The sequence below is a fragment of the Bombus vosnesenskii genome, unplaced genomic scaffold (assembly GCF_011952255.1).
Source record: "Bombus vosnesenskii isolate JDL3184/JDL3185 unplaced genomic scaffold, Bvos_JDL3184-5_v1.1 scf7180000013264, whole genome shotgun sequence".
Classification (NCBI taxonomy): domain Eukaryota; kingdom Metazoa; phylum Arthropoda; class Insecta; order Hymenoptera; family Apidae; genus Bombus; species Bombus vosnesenskii.
In genome coordinates this window covers 7,251,732-7,276,397 of record NW_022882924.1, presented here as the reverse complement: position 1 = coordinate 7,276,397, position 24,666 = coordinate 7,251,732, and the positions used below count along the sequence as shown (strand labels likewise).

The following is a 24,666-nucleotide window of genomic DNA, read 5'->3' as shown; positions in this document are numbered from 1 at the left end:
TGTGATGACTGGAATTAATACCGATATCTTTATAATCTACGAAAAAAATATTATCCTCTTCCGAGTCTAATGAACATAGTAAATCTGTTACTGAAATCAGTGTAGCGATTACATAGCTCGTAATATCCTTAATCTTGCTTATATGCAAATATGCTTGGCTAGGTATATCTATATTTGTGCAATAATTTTTTATATTTCGATCATCGTGTGTAAACGGAAAAACATCTATATTCACATACCTATCGTTGTATTAATCGTTACGACTTACTGTAGTGATCGTAATAACAATGAAATATAAGTACGTTCGATAAAACGTTAACTTTAATGAAAATAACGTCATTGCTTTAATCGCGTGATTAAGTAAACAACAACGTCGTCACTATATTTATCAACATAATAATATCAGGAAATTTAAAATGTTGCTACTTAGAGAAAGTCGTGTGCAGAACTAACACAAAGTCACTTTACCCTCTACCATCAAGTAAACATACGAAACTATTTCACTTTAGGTTCAAACATTAATTAAGTCTATGATAAGCACTCCCTATCCGCGTCGAAAGTGACTGTTTAATAATTTACGTTGATACTGTACTGTCATCCGAGATACTTCATTCGTGCATAGTGGCATAATCACCGATGTGTCCTGAAACGACAATATTTTAACTCACTTAAGTGCTTTTAATACGCGGTATACAGTTTCTAAAATATTACAGTAGTTTCCGGTATACTTGCTGTTATTCAAAGAAGTTCACTTAAATCAACATTTTACAGAGAATTATTCTAAAAAAAAAAAAAAAAAATCAGGTCTACTTAGAATTTCGACATTTTTTCCTACCCAGTTAATTATCATTAAAGTGTACGAACGCGTTATTTTTTAATTGGTAAAGCTACCTCTGTACCAGAAATCTAAATTAATTATTTAAATTGCTACACAAGTTAATTCCGAGTTCAGTAAAATAAAGTTTATTTCTTAGTTATAAAATTATATCTCAGATTTTATGACGAAACGTTACGTTCATTTCAAAAGTTCATCTATTCGCGTTACGTAATAATACCTAATTGCTTTCGGTCGTAGTTAAATAGCTTAGAATTAGGATTACCTAATTCTAATTATACAATCGATCGTCTATAAATTCAGCTGTGTTCCCGAGTTTCGAATGCAACGAACAAAATTCATAAAACACAGGATAATCGCAATCTGTGTATTCTCTCAGTAGGTACGTGACACAGAACAATTTCGTGTAAAGTGAAATTCGTATTTATTTTTTACTATCGATACCAGAGCAGTGAGATATCAGACACGCATAATCGCTGTACCATGAACCATTGAATGTTTAAAACAAAGATATATAGCGTACCTCGCATTCTCTTGGCGCATTTCATGCAAATCTATATTGTTTAACGACACTGAGAAAAACGAAAAGTACGATTATCTCTACAAAGTAAACAAATATAAGCGACTCGATGCCGAAACATCAAAAAGAAGGAAAGAGTAGTACTGTGTCTGAAATTGGTATAAGGCTGCAAGAGCACAGAGAACGAATTTGATGTACGTTTAGACGAGTTGAAGATATTGGAAATCGGAGCAAAGAATGGAAGATCGAAATTCAGTAGCTTACGTAGCTTTCTTTGAGATAAACGGATGTTAAGCTGGCTTTGGAATACGTTTATTGGTACTTTCGCCATTGTCAGTCCAACCGTTTCGACATTTCTGGTATTACAGTAATTTATAATATATATTTAATGTATATATAACTCATTATATGCGTGTAAAATTATTATTATTATTTAATTTAACCATTATTTAATTTAACCATTTATTGATATGCGGTTAATTTACAATTTCAATATTATGAAACCATAGTTATAAATTGTACAGCAGATATTTTTAATTTTCCTTTTTTTTTTTTTTTTTTTTTTGGACATTGAAGACAATTAATTGCTTCGATCATCTTGGGAGCCTTAAACTTAATAGATCTATAACGTTATAAACATCGAAAAATATATTGTATTTTTATCGTTTGAATCCTTTGTATCGTTTGCGAGGTAAGGATGACGAATAGGTACTTTATAAAAGCAGAGCCGGAAAGGATCACTTTGTACGGAAGGAAAGCTTTCGATATCTTCAAGTTATATTTCTATTCAGAAGGAATCGCGCTACGTGTTTAGCGAAGATTGCAGAGTTATCGTGTGTTATAAATTGTAGGAATCTGAGTGAAGAATCAATGTGGAACCGAAACGATTCAATTACACTTTGAGGAATGACCATTCAGGTATATTTAATCAATTCCGTAAAGTATCAGATTACATTGCGATGAAATGAGAGGATCGTGTTTTACGAGTACATAAAAGTGCTCTAAAGAGCGGAAAAATAAAACAATTTCTATCAACAACCGCGGCAATCACGTTTTTAGAACGCCAAATCGTAAAATGTTTTTACCACTAAATTTCTTGCGTGTTTAAATGGAAAAACATTTCTACAGTATCACAATATAGATAAATTATTGATGATAACAACAAACATAATAACGAGATTAAGAAATATTAAACAATAAAGAAGCAAGCGAAGATCGAAGAAAATTATCTATAATTTTATACAATAATCATTTTTATACAAATATATTTATATGCATGATCGATACGTTTTTTGTTTCTCCGTAATCTATACAAAAGTATTACGATACTCGTGTCATAATGAAAATTCTTAGAATATCTCCAAGTGTAAATCATCGATTTTGTCAATACTAATGCTGACATATACATTAAATTATACGTCATTCGATATCTTGCCTAATGAAATCCATTTGTGTTTCCTACCGTGTCACAGCTATAGGTTGTCCGATTTGCGTGCAACGTTTCGTACATGACTATACGTATACATTAAATATGAATATTTAATAATAATTTGAACAGTCAAAAACAATTTGTCATTTACGTGACATAATTGCACGTGGTCGTAATTCAATGGCCAGAAGCTGTACGTTTTCCTCCATCAACATCATTGTTCAGCCTTATTGATCTCGATAATTAATTTTGAGCGGCGTCCAGCTTCTTGCTTCGGAACATGGAGAAAACGAATTCCACGGAGCACGCAGCGTAAGTAAGGAATTGCTAAGGAGTTGGAGCTCCTTCGTTGGGATCATTACGAGATAAACTAATATGTGCCGGACCATTATGAGCGTCATGCTTGAAATTCCACACCGCCTCCGTTTCCACCTTTATCCGGCTTCTTTCTCCCTTAGGAAGACGTCGAATCCTATCTACGCCTTTTATCCTGTTGCCTCCTCTTCCTTCGCCCCATAAAACATTTAACGCAGAATTTTACGCAATCTTGTTTGCACCTTCGGTTAATTTGAAAGCCGGAGTACGAGTTTCGTTAATCTTGGTCTTGTAACGAGAACAAAAACGGAATAACAATATTGTATATGGGTAGCGATACTTAATTGAAAACGAACATGGTATTAACACAATGAACGTTATATTTTAGTTCATTATGATCTTACTTCGTTAATTTCGTTCGTTACGCTTATATTCTCGCGATTAATTGCTGTCTATTCGTTCCTCTGTTAATACTTAAATTTAATAGCCTCTGCGTCACGTTTAAAGCACCGACATCGTTATTTTCAGAGCGCGATGTTTCCTTGTATTTGTTTTTTCAAAAATACACAAACAGCCTTAAATTCATTAAAACTATAACAAACTTTTCTCCACTATTATTCTCTTTCCATTGAAAATCAACGTACGGCTCGAGTATTCTTGAAAGCCGGTATTTTTTAATCACGACGAAAATGACCAGAATTTTTCGAGCTCCAGCATCTCCTTAAATTTTTACGCAAATTTCGCCGCATCCAAGTTTTATTTCGCCCTGATATCGATTCGTGGCCGCGCCGTCTAAGGTATCTCGTCTGCCATCGAAATTTTTATCGATACTCCGGAAAGTTTCGTCGACGAGAAGGCAACCACGTCGAGAAGAAAATTCCACCAACCCTCGTCTCGTCTCGTCTCGCTTGCGGATCGAGCTATGTCCGCCGATGAATCCGTCGAATATTCTGACGAATGCTTCGAATGTATGGATTTACATTGGGCTGAAGGCTGAATAAATTACCAAGAGTATATCAGACAGACAGTGCAGATGTTACAAAAGACGAGGTCGTTGGAAACTACGAAAATCCGAATAGAGGCTTACTTCTATACCCTCTCAGGCATAAAATCAACTCGGTGAGAGTATTCAGTATGTCGATTACGTTCCCGAAACGACACTCGAGCGCGAGAGTGTGGTCGATCCTCTCTAATATCTTCAGCTTTAATATTTTTGTTCTGATTCGAACGAAGAGTTTCGAAGATTACGTTTACGGTTACGGTTTTCGGTGTTTCAGCCGATGCGTTTGAACGATCAGATCTCTCGTTTTTAAGTCACGGAATACTTTGTCGTTGAGAGTAATTTAGTTAAAAATCTTCTTAGTTAAATTCAGTTAGAAATGCAGCAAGAATTAAGTAAACGTGCACGTATGTTGTAACAATTTATAGTATTTCGTTAAATTCATTGGACGCTGTTGTCTTTTCCTTTTAAATGATCCTTAATAATTTAATAATAGATAACGCAGATTTGGTCAAAATCGGGATACAATTTTTTGACGACAGATGCTTTAAACTGATAACAGTTTTAGTAACTGTCAAAGGACGAACATTATTTGCGTACATTGAAAGTGACTAACAGTTTACTGCCATCGCAACTACTTCATTCGGGAGACAGAATAGTGCCATAACCATCAATGTATCCTCAAGAGGCAATATTTTATCCTAGTTAAATGCTTTTAGCACGACATATAATTTCTTGATTATTGAGCAAGCGTCTAGCAAATTTACTCGACTTATTATTAACGAAGAAAATGTTCTTTTTCAAATTACGATACGATATTGTTTATACTTTCTCAAATTTCGAACTTTCTTAGTGATTGTAAAAAAGAAAGAAGAGTCATATCTCAAAAAAAATGTTTTCCACGAGCTTTAACAATTTACAATCCATAAAACATTTTTACGCGATATTTTGTTACAGTCGTCCAACAATTCCAGTACATTTTACATAGCGAAACTTTGTAAAACCAAATGTTTTATTCCGAAAAGAAATACGTTATAAAGTTTGTAAATTTATCACATGTACGTATAAATTATCTTTATGAATTTAGAAAATAATTATATATTTTCACCGAGTTATTTTCAGACTGATAACCAATCTCGTGTATTTTCACATATATTTTTACACTGTTTCCCCGAAAAATCTATCTGCCGTGTAAATGTAAAATCTAGAACCAGACATACGCAATAATTTCTTTTTTTTTATCACTATTTTTTTCGATGCAAAAAGATACAAGACAAAATTGTTACTGGTGTTGCACTGGTATCGATCTAATACAAACAGTTTATACTGATACAATTCTTCCATCGAATGGTACAATCTGTTATATACAGCTTCGCTTTTTATTATCAGAAAAAAAAGAACACAAGACAAGATATTTTCATTAAGGTAAATTTTGATATCGACGCAACTATTGCATCCAACAGTACAAATTGTGTTTCGTTTAATCGGAACAATGGTCGTGTCTCTTTAAACCATAAAAAAAATCGGTCTCTCGATCTTGATAAAAAGAAAAAATTTCCTTCCTCTACGCTTTTGTGACACGGGCTTTCCCGCCCCTTGGATCAATGTCTTTCTATCGCGGAGGTGAATCTACTTATCTCGGGGTTATCACGGTATAGAAGTAGAACCTTATAACCAAGTCTCCGACACAGAAAATCATCAAAGATCGTGTTATTAATGGCGAAGCGCCATAAAATGAAGTTGCATGGAGGAACAACGGCGTTCAATATCGATAATGTAATAACATAAATGGAATTCGAACCGTAGCTAAACGAATCCGATCGCGATATTTAAATCAATTTCTTTTCAAATGGATATCCGAGCCCTTTTGTTCGAATGGAAAAAACCTGCTGACTTTTACGATAATCGTACGACCTACACGGATATTTAAAACGAGATATGAAATTGGTTCATCAGATATATTTAATAACAGTGCCGTACAATAGAAAATTTCTCAATGATCTTTCGATAAAACGAATTTTCAAAAATATTTCAAATAGTATTGTCTGCATACTATTGTGTCGTACAATATGCCGATAATATTTCTGTTTAAATGGAATTAATGTTTCCTATTTATGTAGTAATCATTGAGAATTTCCGACAATACATTTTTCGCTTTATTCGCTTTATTTGTTTCAAAAAAGTAGGGGCAACATATGGTTAACGCACTGTTAGCGCTGAATGCATTAAACGATTCTAGAGATATTTATTTTATATGAAAAACAGCATATACTCTCTACCTATATATGTATTTTGTTAATAATTTAATTATAATACTGTACATTAAATTGTATTCGATTAAATTTTAAGCTACGCTCTTCGCTTTTGTTTTCAACAATAACACTAACTATAACAAATAACGTAGGAAGATAAATTTAATGAAAATAATCGCAAAAAAGGAAAGAACGTGATAGGGACTTATCTGTAGAATTTTGCTAAAACCGATAAGAAAAAAAGAAGAAAAAAGAGGTCAGAGTTCGAGGACACAGGTATAAAGTAACAAGACGGATTTTTTAATCCTTTTAACGTGAAAGAAGAAGGCTTATAACTGTTCTCAATTGATGTTTCTTGAGACCAATCGTGATAAATTGCAGTTGGAAGATCGACGTACCGTGAATCGAGCTCTAGCTTGTACACAGGGATTACATTGCTCACAAAGAGAAGACAAATCTTTTTCATTTTCTTCTTACCAAAGGTTGTTAAAGTATCCTAGCCCGACCATAGTAATCGTGAAAGTAATTCTATCTTCCATCGTGCTATTCAAACTTAAAAATTGTTTTCGTTCATTTAAAAGATAATAATTGTATCAATAAAATTGTATTGCGCGCGTTGGAATTTTGAACCAACGTATTTGTTAATCCTTCTTTTATGCTCGAATCTCTATAATTCAATATTGTGTATTTAGATTAATTGAATTTTTTCATATTGTGATTCGCCGGATCCTATTTTATTTATTTCTATATAAATTGATCACTGTAACGTTACTAACGCAAATGCCATTCGTTCGTACTTATTAATTTCCTTCGTTTATAAGCATAATGCGAGTACGATAATAAGAAGAATTACAAATCGGGGACTGTCTTACTTGATATGGAAATAACGATCGTATCTCCCTATTGATTAACAATATCGATAGTTTCATCGTGATCGTTTTCAATTCTCGAAAATCTGTTTCACCGCTTCAGTCTGATTTTGGTGAAGGAAAAAGGGTCACTTTAGATTTTACTGCTCAAGAGGGTATTTTTCAAGAAGAAGAAAATCGATTGCAAACACTTGGACGATATCCCTCGCCAGACATTCAACAATGCTTTCCCGTCGTCTTGATGCTTTGAAACTATGTAGTTGGCGGCTACCCAAGTACCGACTGTTACTACTTGTTGCGGATGTCCAACGCGCTACTATTTACTACACTAAGGATCGCCCTTGTTTTATCGATGTTTTCGCCTGCGTCTATGGGACAAATGGGACGCCCCGTGGCTCTCGACATTACCCTGCTCCTAATGTCATCTTCTTTTCGCCAAGGAAGGTACAAAGCAGATTCTTCTAGTTCAGAAATATCCGATAATCGTCGTGTTTCTATCAACACCTTCGAACTTCCGCTGCCTAAATGCAGTAATATCGGAACGATATCGATAACGTCCCTCGTCGTATCACATTTCATCTCAATTTTCTTTCTTGGAAGAAATGAATTTCTCTACGATAACGCGTCGATTTATCTGGATGATAATTCTCGTGGGATACGCTCATAAAGCTTATGAAATAGAATTATGAAAAATATAAAACTTATCGTTCTAAGCTAGTTTACAGGAACTATATTATGCAGTGAAAACTATAGAAGTATAAAGCCACGGAGAAGATATATAGAAGCTAGAATCTCGTATAATAGAAGTGAGAGATACTATAAATGAAATGTCACGAAAGTCGTGCTTTATTTCCTAGGAAGCTCGCTAAAGACGCAATTATTTCTGTTTTATTCGACTTTCTTCGCGTTATCGTGATTGTTACAATATAGATATGCAACATTTAAATCTCATATGATCGTCATAACCGAGCAAGTTTAACTACATTTGACTACAAACGAGTGTGATCATGCTCTTAACACATTCGCAGGGAATGATACCATTTTGCGGTCATGCTTGCTTAAATAGACGCACGGACGACACATTCTCATTTGTTTCATGGTTTGTTCGTTAATATTTCCACGGCACATTAACGTTATAGAGATACTTAGAATTAGAGGAAGATTTAGTGCGAAATTACTGTTTCGTTTATTTTTAGCATTTACATAGCGAATGTAATGATATTTCAATGTGTAAAATAACGTTGAAAGTGAAGATAAGAAACTGATGATATTTTAAATTATATGTATGGTATATATGAAAAACAATATTGAAGCAATGTCCAACGAATTCGCAGATTATCTATAGATATACGAGTGTAATTCTGCGATGTAGATATTCTATCAAGATAATACTTAACAATTATCAAGTAAAATTAGAAGTAGAGATATACAGGGTAGTTGGTAACTGGTGGTACAAGCGGAAAGAGGGTGATTCTACGCGAAAAAAAAAGTCGAAAATATAAAATAAAAATTTTTTTTTTTTTAATTTTTCCGTAAGATCCGTTATAACATACCGCACGCGTACCGAACGAAAATTCAAAGTCGATTTTCTCGAAAACAAAGCCCGCAAACGAAAAATTTTTATTCTATATTTTCGACTTCTTTTTTCGCGTAGAATCACCCCCTTTGCGCTTGTACCACCAGTTACCAACCACCTTGTAGAAGTTAGCCTCGCTCGAAAATAAGTAGAAGAATGTTAATAGTTTCCGACGATACTGGAAGTATTAAATCTTACTATAAACGAAGGAACGTATAATTTGTAACTACTACAGGTACTAATTAATCGTAGAATTTATAAAACAACGTTGATCGGTTAATATGTTATAGAATAATTCAATTCCATAGATAAATATATTCTATCTTTGACTACTATCATCGCAATTTCCAAAGCTAACGATAAGTAGATTCTTCATACGTAACGAATGTAAAGAATTGTAAAGAAAAAAAAAGAAATGTAAAGAATTATCGTGGCCTGAAAATTAGTCTGAAAATGAACTTTAAGACTGTTGTATGACACATGTAAAAGCAGCTAAGAATAATAAATAAACTATAAATAAACTACTAATAAATGATAATGAAACCACTCGTTAAAACCTCTTGGAAGCTCTGGATGCTTCGCGAAATTCAACTGCATGCGATAATTTCGTCTCTGCGCTAAGGAGACACGTCTGATAATGAGACGAGTGGTGCAAAATATAACAGAGGGTGTAAACCCTGCAATCAACTAACAAAGCATAAGCACGTATAAGGGAAAAGTTATAAACTTTCTCGCAAAACTTACTTTAATCTGGTGAACTGGAATCTTTTAACACGCTACAGGCCCTGATTTCTACAATCGTGACCATGTTCGTGCGCGAAGCCAGAACGCAATTAATTATCAAAGATAATGCAAGCAAAAGTTTAATAAAGCATGTCAAAGTTTTTATCTCTGTAGCTGTCCCTCGTATTCGTGAACAACAGGAGCTTTGCTTCCTACTGTACATTTGCGCAGCTGTTAATTAATTTCTGTCACTCTCCTTAAATCTCCAGTTTTGAATATCCGAATAGCTGTCAAATATCTGTTTGGAATTCAAAATTGAATGAGAGCGCGAATGAGAAATCTATGTAAGTCAATCTTACTTTGTAGTCAGCAGACAAAAATTAATATATATATCTGTTTGGCATTCGCATTTTCTCTTCAATTTTACTACGATAAAATTAAATGAAATAGACGTTTGCATATCTTTAATTATTTGTTATTTGCTTGTCACAGTGTTACAGTGTTTTGCTCTTACAAAGTATACCATTATCATCATATCATAGCATCATATCCCTTTACGATAATTATTAATTCCTAGATATCAGATTAAAGTGGGAAATTACAATTAATCATAAATTTTCTCTCTTACAAGCAAACAAAAGTTGAGGGTTATTAGATGTAGAGAGTCAACAATAAAATAGCAAGTAATTGCCTCGTTATCGGTTTATGATCGACACGCAATCGTCCTCTTATCGACGCAACATTCAGAAATTTTGTATCGCGATTGAAATGATAATATTCATAAGTAAGGGCATTTATGTAATTTGGATATATGTTTCATCTACCGTGCCACTAAATAGATGTTAGTTTCAATTAAAAGTAAGTGTATGGAACAGAGTTAAATCATCAATATCCTCATCAGTCACGAACTGTTATAAAATCTTTATCATCGTACGTAATCGATGGAATTCTAGGAAAAAGTCTAACTAAATATGAAACTAAATATCGGAACAGAATAATAGAAAGCATTAGACGCTTCTCGTCTAATCCTCATGAAAATTCAATTGAACGGGACCAGGAGGATGCTCGCGAGTGCTTCGAAAATGAAACGCGGAACGCATATACATGATGTTAAAGAAAGGACCTAAGAGTGCGAAAGCTCATAGCACTCGCTCAGAGGAATACAAAATTTTTAATCGGTATGCAAGATTCGTACAAAAAGCACTTGAGATAATCGAACGCTTATTATCGATAGCTGTTACGTCTCTATTATACGTGTTATATAAAACACTTGTGAATTTCACTAGCACTCTAATGAGACGTGGCTGTCGCAATTATATTGGTAAAATTTGAAACCAATCTGAAAATGTGTCCAGAAATTATTTTCAACGCAAAATTGGAATACAATATATTTACTACAAACGCAAATTTAATAAAGAATTGCCATACAGAATGGATAGTCATCTTAAACATATAATAATTATTAAATATTCCACAGAATATGGAGATTCACTGATCTAATATAAATAGTTGTCTATTTAAGTACTTGTATGGTTTCTACGAAAAATATATTTCCATGAAATATCTTGTAATTTCTATATATATATATATTTTCAGATTCGTTTACAAATTCAATTACATACATTATAGAGGGACAGAGCAGCAGCTTCTTCCCGGCTTCAACATCAATTAAATTAATATACCGATGCTAATCCAATATTTAATGTAATTAAATTATACCCGGAAACACCCGTCTGTAAATCCATCTGCTCTTTCTCTCGATTTAAAAATCCAAACTCTTTATACATCGCGAAGTTACTTCATTATAGACTGTGACATCCAATTACGCGTTGTTTGGCTTTTCCATAGTTGGTAAAACGTGAATAATCGTGAAACGCTAGTAAATAATAACAAAAATCCGATCAACTGTATCAGGCGAACGCGCTTAAAAGTCTCGTTTCCTGCCACCTTACTTGTAATGTTGAAAACAGCAAAATAAAATAAATGTAGAACATTCCAGCGGATATTCGAGCAACGGAATAGCGCGCGTACAAACATACACACACACACACACACGTATACAGCCTGTTCCTCCGGAAATATTCAGTGGAAAGGATTCGTTCTACTAACCTGGCGGGCTGCTCCAGTTAAACGGAGGGAAATGGATCTGCGATATATACGGTTTAATCAATATGTCGGGATTACGAGTCGTGGAACGCCTGGCCGAAGAAAGACCACTTGGCGTGGCCGAGGAAAGGGTTGTCGAAGAAACGAACTCGGCCGGCCAGCGTGCCAAGGAAATTGCTTTTGTCAAGATTACCCTCGAGTCATTTAATCTCTCCTTCGAACGCGAGTTAACCCGGTGACATAAATGGCTTCTCATAAGGGGAAACGATCGCTTTACGGTCTTTTAAAAATTCTCAGCTCCGCCGCGGCCAATGAAAGATAACGTCAGAGCTTTCCGGCTAGACGAACGTGTACGAACTTCATCCTCCGTCGCGGAGCGCGTTGAATTTTAAATTCTAAAGAACAGCTTTTTAGCTGCGAGACGATAATTTGTTAGTCGGAACCAAATTTTAGAATTTTTCGATTTCTCGAACAGAGAAACCGCCTTGAAAATGGATTTTCGTAACATCGTGCGCTGCTTGCTCGTAGAATTACGTGACACGTGAAAATATCGATCGTGCAAATTCTGGAAAAACGTATGCAGAAGAACTCCGAACGTACGTAGCGGAAGGCGAGTCACGTGCACCACCTCTCAAAAGTATCCGAACACGTGCTTATTTTTAATGAGCTATATTATGGAATTATAATTTCATATTCTTTGTGATCGTCATAGATAATCATACGATATTAAAAGATTAAAATAATTTTAAAAAATGTGCAATAGCAAAACTGACTCTCGTAATTGTCAAATGTTATATTGAAGCATTTTGTTACTTGACGAACTCTTTGATTCCAGATCCTTTTAAATTTTTGAGCTAAATACTATCTACTCCGATTAAAGGATTGTACACTAGTTAAGTCTAAATTATGCATTTGTCACTAAATTATAGGATCAACAACTTTTCTACTTTAACTTTACTCCACGTTTCGTAGCAAACTTATTAAACGTCGATATGCTTTACATCGCAGCCCATTAAATCGTGTTTCGTAATCTCATGTTAAGGAACGAAAACCTGGCAAAAATATTAAATATTCAGCCGACTTTGACTCGATGTTCCCTACCGCGCGGGGTCATGAAATCTAACAAGCAAATCTAAATAAACCAACGTCGATTATGAGAACAAGTAGGTATGACAGCGAGCCAGATATCCGTGCGCTGAAAGCTGAAACAACCGAGTAGGAAAAGAAGAGGAGGAGAAACAATAAAAGAGGAAGACCGTATTAATATTAAACAGCTAAAGAATTTCTCGTAATTGAAATGAATAATGCATACCGTGTCTCCGTTGATTCGGTATGATCATGGTAATAGGGACGCCGCGAATGGTTAATCAGTAAAATCGAATGTAAATGCTCGTAGGCGCGGCTAATTCTTCTTTCCCTATCGATTCGATAATCCAGTTAACGGAGATCGGGCAAAAAAAAAAAAAAGGTTTTAAATATTCGGTGAGGGAAGTTGGATGTGCTTGAAAATGCTCCAAATAGTAATTCCGGGAATTCTGGTCGTATTACTGGATCGTCAAAGCTCTTCTTGCCTCGCATCCTGTTCTGAGAGGCTTTTGTGCGGTGCGACCAATCGATCGACTCGATTAAAAGCTGGCAACTCGATCCGCGCCCGCTGAAACATCGTAATCAAACCCGAGATAAACTCAAAGGCAACACGGTTCTCGGCGATTTAAACTGGCTACGGTGAAACGTTGGTTCTCGAACAGCAGCAAGAAATCCAACGATGAGTCGAGTTAGAATTACAACCACGATGCCGGAGATCGCGTCAGGAAACACTGGTTGACGATATAAGCAATGGAACAGCTTGAGAAGGGTCGACTTAACGACATCGAGAATTTGTCTTCCTGACAGAAACAATAAAATATGGTTTTTCTCTTCGTCGACTCGGACCAAGTCACGGTGAGTGAGATTTATTGAATGGATGATGTTGTCTCCGTGGAATCAAATCCAGTCACAGGGAGGATGAGATTGACGCGGATACGTGTATTTTTCTTACTTCCGTGTAAATTGTTAGCGAGCCATTAATTTTATTTATTTATTAAACTACTCGTGCTAGAAGGATACCGAGATTATTAGATGATGCAGCTAATTATTCTGAATGGAATGTAATACATTGATTCGGTTAGTTGTCGTCAGAAATATCTTTATTTGCGGACGTTGCGACGTTGAGACAATAATTAATTTTTTTACTGTTATTTGTTTTACTGCTTTTTTACTTATAAGCATACAAGACCATAGAAAGCCTGATAAACGGGGCAGAAAGTTCATTCGAAGTGCCTCGATACAATTAGTCTGGAAGAAAAATCGTTGCGAATCTTAACAAAACGAAGTAAACGTATCGAAAACACGTTTCGATACGATACACAAAGGAAAGTATAGAAGGTAAAGGATTAGCATCGAGGGAATTTCGGCGAGCACGTTAATCTTCATGTAACGTTCTGCTCGTTTTTCAATCCACTTCGACTCGATCTGATTCAAGACACGCCTTCCTTGCGCAAGCCTGCACGCCACGCAATTTAAATAATTCTGTCACTGAATTACATTTTGTATATGCGTCAAATAGGTCGAGCATGGATTAAATATTCTATTGTATTTCGTTCCGAAATTCAAGCAATGGACAATTAAAACGACCATATACATATTCGTAAGTGAGGAAAAACACGAGCAACGAACGAGGGTAGCTTCCATTCGTAAAGAGAATGCCCTGTAATCTCGGAATTGAATGAAATTTTATGTTAAATTATTGTCGTCCCAAGCGTCTCGTAGCTTCCAAATTAAATGAAATTTCACGATGAATTACGATCTCGTTAAGAAACGTTCCACGTGTATCTGCACGAACAGGTATATTCATTATTTCGTTCGTTTCGTTTCACAGGATGTGAATGTGTTTTGTAAACACGTGTGAGTCAACACGTATATTATACGCGTGTAACAAAATTCTATATTTTTAAGAACGTAAATTTTTAAAAGAAATCGTGATGCAAATTCAGAACTTTCTGGACGGGGTACGTATCGTTATAAATTGGCATAGCGCACGTAACATAATTCCTGTAATAAATAATATTGCATATTAAACAAATGAAACGAGAAGATTTAGCATAAATAGAGATTAGGTTTATAATATATTTAATATGAAGTTTGTTGCTTCCTAGATTGAAAGGAATGGAAATTGTGAACACAGGAAGCTTGGTAAAATTCCATCTATAGTATATAGCAGTATAGCGTAACACGTTACACAGAATGGTTCACCTAACTTGACCATATTAAATTACTGGTAAACCGTTGGTTGCACGAGAAAATTTTACAACCGAAAGTCGTCTGGTCTCAAGAATAATATATAACGTAGCAACCGGTCTCACTTTGCTTTTTTATCGAATATCACTTTAAGCTTTTCAAATAGAACGTGTAAAATTTAATCCTGTGATTTGAAAAAAGCGTAAACGCTAAATTGAATATCTATAAAAAATCTATACGGATTTTAAAATAGAAAAATATCATACAAGATTATATTAAATAATATTTCTCTGGTCCAAATTAGAGTTAAGCAATTAGATATAAAACAATTATGTATAATCATAAATAAATAATAAATTAGGTATAAATAAATAAAAAGTGATATTTCCTATTACGTTTCCATCAAATATTGCTTTTTACAACTATAGTAAATTGAGATAGATTAATATCATCTCTTCCAAAAAATATCCTAAAAATTCTGTGGCATTGTAAGGTCTACGAGCTTCTTATAATTTTGTTCTTTATTTTATTAGTTCTTATATATATATATAACACTGACATAGTTCTCCCTTGCCCTAGTCTAGTTATAAGAATATGTAGTAGAATAAAATGACGAAAAAATCATATCGTATCATCATAGAACAACATTGTTATATAAATAGCCAGTACAAACCCAGCTTAAGTTCTCGGACAACTAGTCGATGAGAAATTAGCTTTCGCAAATAGATCGCCTACGCAAACTATCTGTACAGGATTAACTATCATTTCCAATTCTGCCTACTTATAACTTTCGGTTATCGGTACAGCTAACAAACATTGTCAGTAACTCATACAAAACGCATGTCATTTCGACGTATTGGAGTAATAACGTGAACGAAGGAACTGCCTGGACTACGTCTGTGAAAAGGCAAACTTCTCTCTCCTGTTGCACGAATATAGGCTTTCACCTGCATACAAAGGCCCCGATACCATCGACAAAGTATTGACTCTGACCGCAAATGCCTATACATATGTACATGTATACTTTTTTTCCTTTAACGACACTGGTCAACGAACCAAATATTGGCTTTTTGTTCGATGAAAAACGACGTATTAGTTGCGAGGGTGCAGCTGTGCAGAAAGTAACCTTTGGGATATGCACTAATTTGCCAAAAAAAAAGAGCGATGCTGTTATAACAATTGATTTTATGTCGAAAATTAAAAAATTGAACATAATGGTTGGCCTAGAGCAGTAGTTTTCCATTTATTTATCCACTCTACGTAACATATTTTGTAACATTCTTCGATATAACGAAATTCATCAGCGAAAAGTGAACCAGTTTACAACAACGTAGTAGTATAACAACTCGCGTCTCTTCTGTATTTTTTCAACAGGGAATTATTCCTCAAATTACGTATTTTCGTTATATTTCGAGTGTATTTCTTTACGCTATTCGTAAAATATATGAAGTCACTTTTATTTCAAAGTTTAATTATTCAGGTTGGAAATATAAAAGACATCAGGAGCATTATTTGTCTCTATTTATATACAATTTAGATTATAGTATTTCTGCTGTGAAATATACGACAACGAATTCTATCGGAAGCAGAGAGAGCAACAGCGAGAGGATTTTACTTTTGAAGATTGAATCAAGGAATAAGAGTAGAACGAATGTATGTGTATTAATTATTTCATGTTGTAAATTTTCTAACGTGTGCTTAGACCATATAAGAGTTAGTGGAAAAACGTTGAGGTTTCATTTTGTTTCGGGTATTTTGCAGCATAAAATACAAAAATTCTCTGTTATTTACAACGTCCTCTGTTGAAACCCGGAACTGGATTTCCCCCATTCGCGTTTCCATATTTTCGTATTATTTATTCTTGCAACTGCAATACATTCAGAAAATCTCTTGGCGAGAGGATTTGAACTTTAATGCTGATTCGCGATTGTTATAAAATAATCTAGGACACTTAAACATCGAAATTTTTAACATATCCATTCGATCTTCGCTTGTAATAACACAGAAGAACGATCGGATTACAATAAACTGATGAACGTTTGAAAATTTTGATACATCAAATAAACCTCGTATTTTATGAAAATCCAATTCTACTTTCAAACGAGCCGGGAAAAAATACAATGTTGTTTTCATATATCCATATTTAGTGACCTATATAACTCGCGCATAAATATTTATAAGTGCAAGAAAATATGTACACCTAAATATAATTCACTATCGAAAGAAATACAATTCCACCTTTACAAATCCGTATCGAGTGACCTATAAAATTTTCATATAAATATTTTGAAAATACAGTATAAAAGTATTTTAAACCCGCTTTACTTTAATACGTTAACAATCATTATGGCTTATTTATTATAGGCAAAATTCATAAATTTCTCTGTCATTGTATGGAGAAAGATCGAAAAAGGCAAAGTAAAAATGGAATTTAATCAGCAACATAACGTATTTTATATATTTTTTCTTAATATAATTGTATCTTTTTGCCGGTAATTTTATCCGGTTTTATTCAATGCATCGTTTCCTTCTGTATATTATTTTTCTACATCTTTTATAAAAAAAAAAAAACGTCGAAATTCAATACAAATATTTGATATTTTCTGACGTATTTACTTTGTGACTTTCATTCTACTTCGTCATAAATTTCACCTTATCCCACTAGGGGAAACTAGAAAGGTTACAGAGTACTATGAGGAAAAGTAAAAAGGTTGTAAAAGATTGTTTTTGACAAATATAATATTTCTATTCTGGAGTAACAAACTTCTCGTATCATAGAAAATGAAACTATATAGTACGATATGAAAAAGAATATGCTTTGCCTCTATGATTTTTATGCTTTTTGTCTATTATTAAATTCGTACTAAATCTCATATATCCCAAATTCGCTGTTATAACGCATTGAAACTTTCGACTCTTATTTTTCGACACTTGATATGTTATAATACATATATACAATACATATACAATGCGTATATTTATATTTCTCAATAAAATGAATCTCGAATTTTCAGATATCAAGTGAAGGTACATGAGATACGTTTGCTCGTGTAAATAAACGAGAAATAAAAATAAGCTGTTTAAAAAACACGAGAACAACGAGATAAATGGAACTTTATAAATCCGCTCACTTACGAAGACAAAAATTTTATCGACATTTTCCTTCCGTCCGAGAAAATCTTCACCCACGGGTTATTTAAACAAATAGTGTCGTCAGTCGCACGAGCTTTGCAACGGGTAAATAATTCGAGCCCTACGCTACGCTCAGTCCATTTTAATTAAAACCATCGAGATTATATCACCATCGTTGCTTTCATGTCTCTCAAACGTTACTTTATCCGGACGCATACAGACGAACTATCTGTATAAGCCGAAATCACGTATGATAAATCCTTGTTTATTTGAAATCACGCTGCAGGCTTACAGCCGTGAGGTAACTACAAACGTCCATCAAAGCCAAAATCAACGATGTGATATTGAATTTTTTAGAAATAAGATTTATTACGAGATTTTCCGAACGTATAAAAATTGCCGTATAATAGAAGTATAAAACTTTAAACGTCAATTACAGGCATTATAGTATATTGGGATTAAAATCGACAATACAATATCCAATTACTTAGTCGCAGATTTAGTTATGGATTACTCGAGATTACCTGTACTTTTCCGATACACTATGCACAACCTGGAAATATTTACGATCATGTTTTTAACGCACGGTTCTCCGATGATCACGAGGCTGAAGTCTACTGCCACAAAAATTAACTATACAGTGTATAACTTTTCAATAGATAATGGTAGAATATTCTATGAAAGAATTAGTTTCATTTTAACGCAACGTATTCTCATCCATATAGCTGTTGTTAATTATAAAATGGATATTGGAAATCGTAGATGTTTCAAATTCTTTAAATTATTCAGCACGTTCATCTATAGATTTAGAACATAAGGTACAGAGAACAGCGTATATCTATTTTTATGTCGTCACGTTCGGAAACAATTCAAATGTCTTCTAGAAGAAAATAAATAGTATCGAAAAGAATAACGGATAAAAGGCAATCGGTTGGCAAAACCAAAACTCTCCTCAATTACGGTAAAAATCGAGTGTACGTCGTGAAAAAATTGCCCGTGCAAAGAGATTATCCACAAATCTCCTACAAATCTTCTAAGCAAAAACCAAGTAACTTCAAAACCAAGATCTCCTGAAGTTAAAGTAAAAAAATCGAATTTACGTTTGAAAAAATTCCCACGAACGACGGTATCTTGCAAACGTTATGACGTGACGAGGAAAGCGAAAGTCGGTGGAAAGAATCGGAGAAAAGGGAAAGGCTCGCGAGAATAACGGCAAGGAGCAAATGATACAGTTAAAGGGAAACGCGGAGCGCTGTCGGGAGGGTGGAAGCAACCGTTGGCTAGGAAATGGCTGCCACCTGTAGCTATTGATCGGTAGGGTGAAGCCGAGTGCGTGTAGCGTAGTTGCCCATAGCCATCCCCCTTCTCAGTCGCATCGAGTTTTATCAGAAAAACTGTTGCTAAGCTTACAATTATAATCCGTTACGAGCCTTTGTCCTCGTCACGACGTGCGTCGCGTTTCCGTTTCCTCGCTGCTGTTCCTAACCCTCACGTGTTTGCTCGCAGACCTGGCCGACCAACTTTCGGATTTAGTTTTTTCTCCGCGGTTGGACACGCTCGATGCTCTCGTGATTTTTAATATAAAACATTTATATGAAATCCTCGATGGGAAACGGATAGAAGAAAAGGAGATCTAACGCGTACGATGTCCTTCGTCGTGCGACTTAAACTTATCTGGATTTCTTTTTCCATGAACATTCCCAGAATTTGACCTATTCGTTGCCGATAAATAATGCACTGAATTTACGGTAACGAATAGAAAGTGCATGCCGTGTAACGCGAGATTGGCAAGCAATACTTGAAAAGGTATGTCGATTCAGGAGCTGCACATGTCGATCTTGTACCGAAATGGAAGCGCATATCGAACATCTTTTACGGACGTGAGAGTCAATTTTTGTACGTTTCATTGGCGGAATCGATTCTAGATCGTTCCTTTCTCGTTTTGCTTCTCTCGTCAGATGCTATAAGATCGTGAAATCTTGCATTCTTTCTTCGGTTCGCTCTATAGAATCTCAGTACTGTGCAGGTACCGTCTTTTGCGACTAATAGTAAGAAGCTAAGTAAAGTGAAATTTTTGCATTTGAATGGACACGAATTCGTGTTAAAACGATTGCATTCCTAGTCGTAATATTTCCACGTGATATATGTGACGCGCTCGTCGTCGAATATGCAATATCGAATCTTCGTGCAGCCATACGACCAGGAAAGCAACCATGTCGGCTGACTCGCGACCGTGAACAAGTTCCACGTCTATTCCCACCACGATCCGTAATTACATTTCCATTTTAATTAATGCATTCAGAGTCGGACGAGTTTCCACGTGGCCACAACTAGCTGTTCGATTTGCACGGCAGCCTTGTCGTTCGTGGAAAGCGATGTTTACGCTTACGGAGGAATCGACACGTGCGCGATAATCGAACTCGACGCTCAAATGTTCGTTTGTTCGTGAGAAAACGAACTATTGCGGAGAAAATTCGAGCCGCACGCGAAATATAATTCTGATACAGCGGATTTGATTTATCGGCTTCGTTCCCGATGAAAAGAGAGTTTCGCTTCTCGTTGATTCTCGTGGACGTTAATCTTGCAGTTTCACAAAGATTTCGTTGAAGCCTTATACCCGAAGCACCGAAATTTATGAAACACTTCGCCACGGAGAGTGAAACTTTTTCGCGGAAAACTCGATTTATTGCTGACGAAGTCTCGTGTCTTGATACGCGTCTCAGTTCAATTTATTGGCGTGTCTTTTTTAAAAAAAATCCTGCGTAGATGTAATTTCATGGAGACGAGCAACTTAGTTTCAAGAGACAATATACTAACTTTTAAGGGAAGAGTGATTTCTAAAATATTTAAATTGCCTTTGATATCAGAAGAAGAGTATTCCAAGTATTTGCAAGTGTTTTCTTTTCTCTTTGTAACAATCAGAATAACTTGAGAATAAAATACAGTACGAATAGAAATATTTCAAAGGCTTGCACTTTCGATCGCTGTATTCTCCAGAAGATTATTATTATTTATTATACGAAGTATGTACTGGATTAAAGATAAATGTTACGCTACGTATCATCTGTTAATAATTATACATGGAAATAAATTTCAAGATACATACGATAAGCGTCAAAATATAAATTCTATTCAAAGGTCCAAAGCTGTATAATTTGTTATTTGTAACAACAAGCCTCAGAACCAACAACATAAAATCTACGAACTTTCGAATTATGAATCTCTTCACCATAGAGTGTGATTACTCTTAAACGTCGATTAATCTGTAACGAAATTAGAATTAATTCATTGATCTGTTTTGCCGAGAAACACTGTATAGATAATAATTTAATTCATAGAAGCGCGAAGCTTTGTCTGAAGAAAGATTTACCTTCTCGAGGAACGTCTGGCTATTGTATTTGTATTGCAAAGTATTAAAACAGAAGCTTCCTTTATCTGAACATCAAACATACTAATGTTCTACTCTCCAAGCGTTTTACTATTCAAATATTGTACTATGTAACTGCATAATATTGTACTATATGCATAAACGCCCTACTGTCCAAACAACATGTTTCCTTTATTACTCTACTATGGAATTAGTATTACATACATTAACACCTCGTGTGCGAACAGCGTGAAGGACGAAACCGCTCATATAAAATAAGAAATACCTTACTGCAAAAAGCTACGAAAACAAACGAATGCTTCAATGTTACAAAAATACGAAACTATCAAATACTCGCTACACACTAAGTTTATAAAGTTTCATAAATGGCAGAAAGTTTTTCTAAATTTCATTTGTACACAGTGTAGAAATTCTAGATACAACAATAGCGTATAAAGTTGAAATATCGTTCTACGTTGTTTTATTCCTTCGTTCCATATATATCGAACTGTAATGACAATCTATAAAACTGAAAACATTTTGCTGTCAGGAACAAAATCCGGTGAAAAATCCATATTTAGTTTCACATTTTCAAAACATTTTCACTATTTTCACTCATCCGTGACAACCGTTTTAAAGAATTTACTTTCGTTGCTTTTAGTATTTATGACATAGTCATAGTATAGAAACTTGTCGCAACAGTCATTAATCTACCTAAACGTCTCTCTTATGCACCATCTCGGATATAATTCATCTATTCTTTTTACTGTTATTCCTAAAGAGAAGATATTTCTTCTTTTAACAATTACATTGTAATTAACGCGTTAAACATGAAAAATAAGAAGAGAAAGTAGCTGAAGAAACAAATGAATTTTCTTTCTTTAGTTAATTATTTAGTGCCGCATCAACAGTTTGCAACAAGTTCACACTTTATTATACAGCTTTGTGTGCTTTACATAACTTAGAAGTCTTTGGGTATCTTCGTGTCCTCTGAGCTGTTCTTTAAGGCGGCCTGTATGTCGGGTTGTCATCTATAAGGCTGATATTTCCTACGTTTCTAGGATAAGACGTTCCACAGTCAGTTGTATTAGGTCAGTGAAAAAGTTTGTGTCCGATTCCGACGTCACTAAATTATTTGTTTGCAACTCGCGTCTGTTATTGCATGTGCAAACTTCGTAGCGGACAAAAAGAACAATATTCGACTGTTATTTCAACGGCAGGCTTTTGTGTTCCGGCAGTTTTTACATTGCAACAGAAAAATGATTTTGAATACGAGCGAAGAATCACTTGCGTCATCGTCACGCTGCACGAATTCCGGAAGAGTTTAAAGATGGGAACTGCTGTAATAACAAAATTCACGGCGTTTACCAAGACCAGTGCACCAGATTTTCGTACAATAAAAAATGTACTATGTAATTTATTCAGTTGAAGTTCTAGAATTATTTTTCAATAAATTAAACACAACGTTTATCAAGGAAGATCGGTCAGAGAGTGAATCGTCGTCTACTTGGAAATCGCCACCTCCGAATTTTGCAAATCAGTTTCTTTTTTTACTGCACGAAGAGCTAGTGCACGGTCTTGGTAAACGACCAGAATATTTTTTACGTCAGTTTCCGATGTTACACTTTTCCAGAATTCGTAGAGCACATGACGCAAGTGAATCTATCCTTCGCTTATTTTCAAAATCTTTCTGTACAATATGAAAACTGTCAGAACACAAAAGTCTGTCGTTGAAATAATAATCGAATATCGCTCCTTTTATCCGCTATGAAGCTTGCAAATGCAACGACAGATGCGACTCGCGGATAAATAATTTATTAACATCTATCGAAATCGGGCTCGAACTTTTACGCTGGGACTAACGTATCCAATAGCGATTTTCGAGATTACAACTTGATCGTGTCTTGATAGCGAGCACGGTATACGATTTTCTCGAAAAAGTAATTTTTGATCTTTGATCGGGGCCTTTTTTTTTACCTGTATGTTTTTCATTGAGCAGAAGAGAAATGTATTTTCAATGTTAAAATTGTGAAAAGGAAAAAGGAAACAACGATCGCCATGTCCACGAGTTTTATAAAGACCAATGAATGTACAAAGTAATTAAAATTGGCCGTAGGCACTTTGTTTATCGTGTTTTCGTTTCGTCGATAAATTGAGACCTAGATCCATCTCCCTGGAAAAAATGAATTTAAAACAATGCAACGCATGTCAAAAAGAGGACAAACACCAAAAGGAATTTTATGAAGTATCAAACTAGATTGACGTCAAAACAAATGAAAAATTGTTATCTCATATATTGTTCACTTTCAAACCTATCCATCCTCTTAAATGATATTTTTTCTCTACTTCCTAGTATCATGTTTTCGTTCATAAATAAAGTTTCTTTTATCACAGTTTTATAATTTATTTATTTAATGAACAACCTTCAAAGAAATTCTTTCCATCCTTTAACGATAAGAGGAAGCATTCTTTCTCTGTCTCTCTCTCTCTCTCTCTCGAAATAAACCAAATTTTTAAATCCAACTTTAATTTATGCAACATTCGGTCACATCAATTTCAACGTTTCGGCTGTTCTTTCAACCTGTCTCATCTTTCTTTCAATTAAGCAAACATTATTCCCTCAATCTCAATTTCATTACGACTCGCGTCCTACGGTATTCCCAGTTTCGCCCTGGTATTCCTCTGGAAAATTGAACTTTCATGCCTCTCTTACAGTCGCGCTTCACTGCATAGATACCCGAACACTGTCACGACCTACAGTAATATCCATCGACGCAGCTGTACACAATGTTACATCGAAGAAACTAAGAAAACAAATAGAGCTTCCGAGGATTCGCCGGCAGATTCTCGCTAACAATGCGATAGCTTTCCAGATGCATTTGCCATGCGACAATGACACATCGTCATAGTCACGTTACGCGCAGATAGTTTGCATAAGCCAGAAGTGAACAAAGATGCTGTCGGAAGCGACTAGATTTGTTATCAGACTACGAGAGCAGTCTCCTTGCTGAGATATCAGAAGAAATATTCCACGACAAATTGTCACACAGTCGGTCTGATTTATCAAAGAAACTAAAAACGTACTTTACACGCAAAGTCATTTACGCTTGCGTATCGATACAATTATTATTATTAATGTATTTCTAAAAGGAATTTAAAAAGTTCAAGCATGTAGCTCGCAAAGATCTTAGGATAAAGTTTTGATCGGAAACGAGATCTTCAATTTTCTCAAAATTAGGGCAACATTATCGATGCTTGTTTCTAAT

The 24,666-nt window shown here is 34.9% G+C and overlaps 1 protein-coding gene across 10 annotated transcripts in view; it reads right to left on the bottom strand.

Moving 5' to 3' along the window:
- Positions 1-24,666, bottom strand: part of LOC117238027 (regulating synaptic membrane exocytosis protein 1) — a 145,720-nt gene that overhangs the window by 93,372 nt on the left and 27,682 nt on the right. The gene's annotated exons all lie outside the window — the stretch shown is intronic.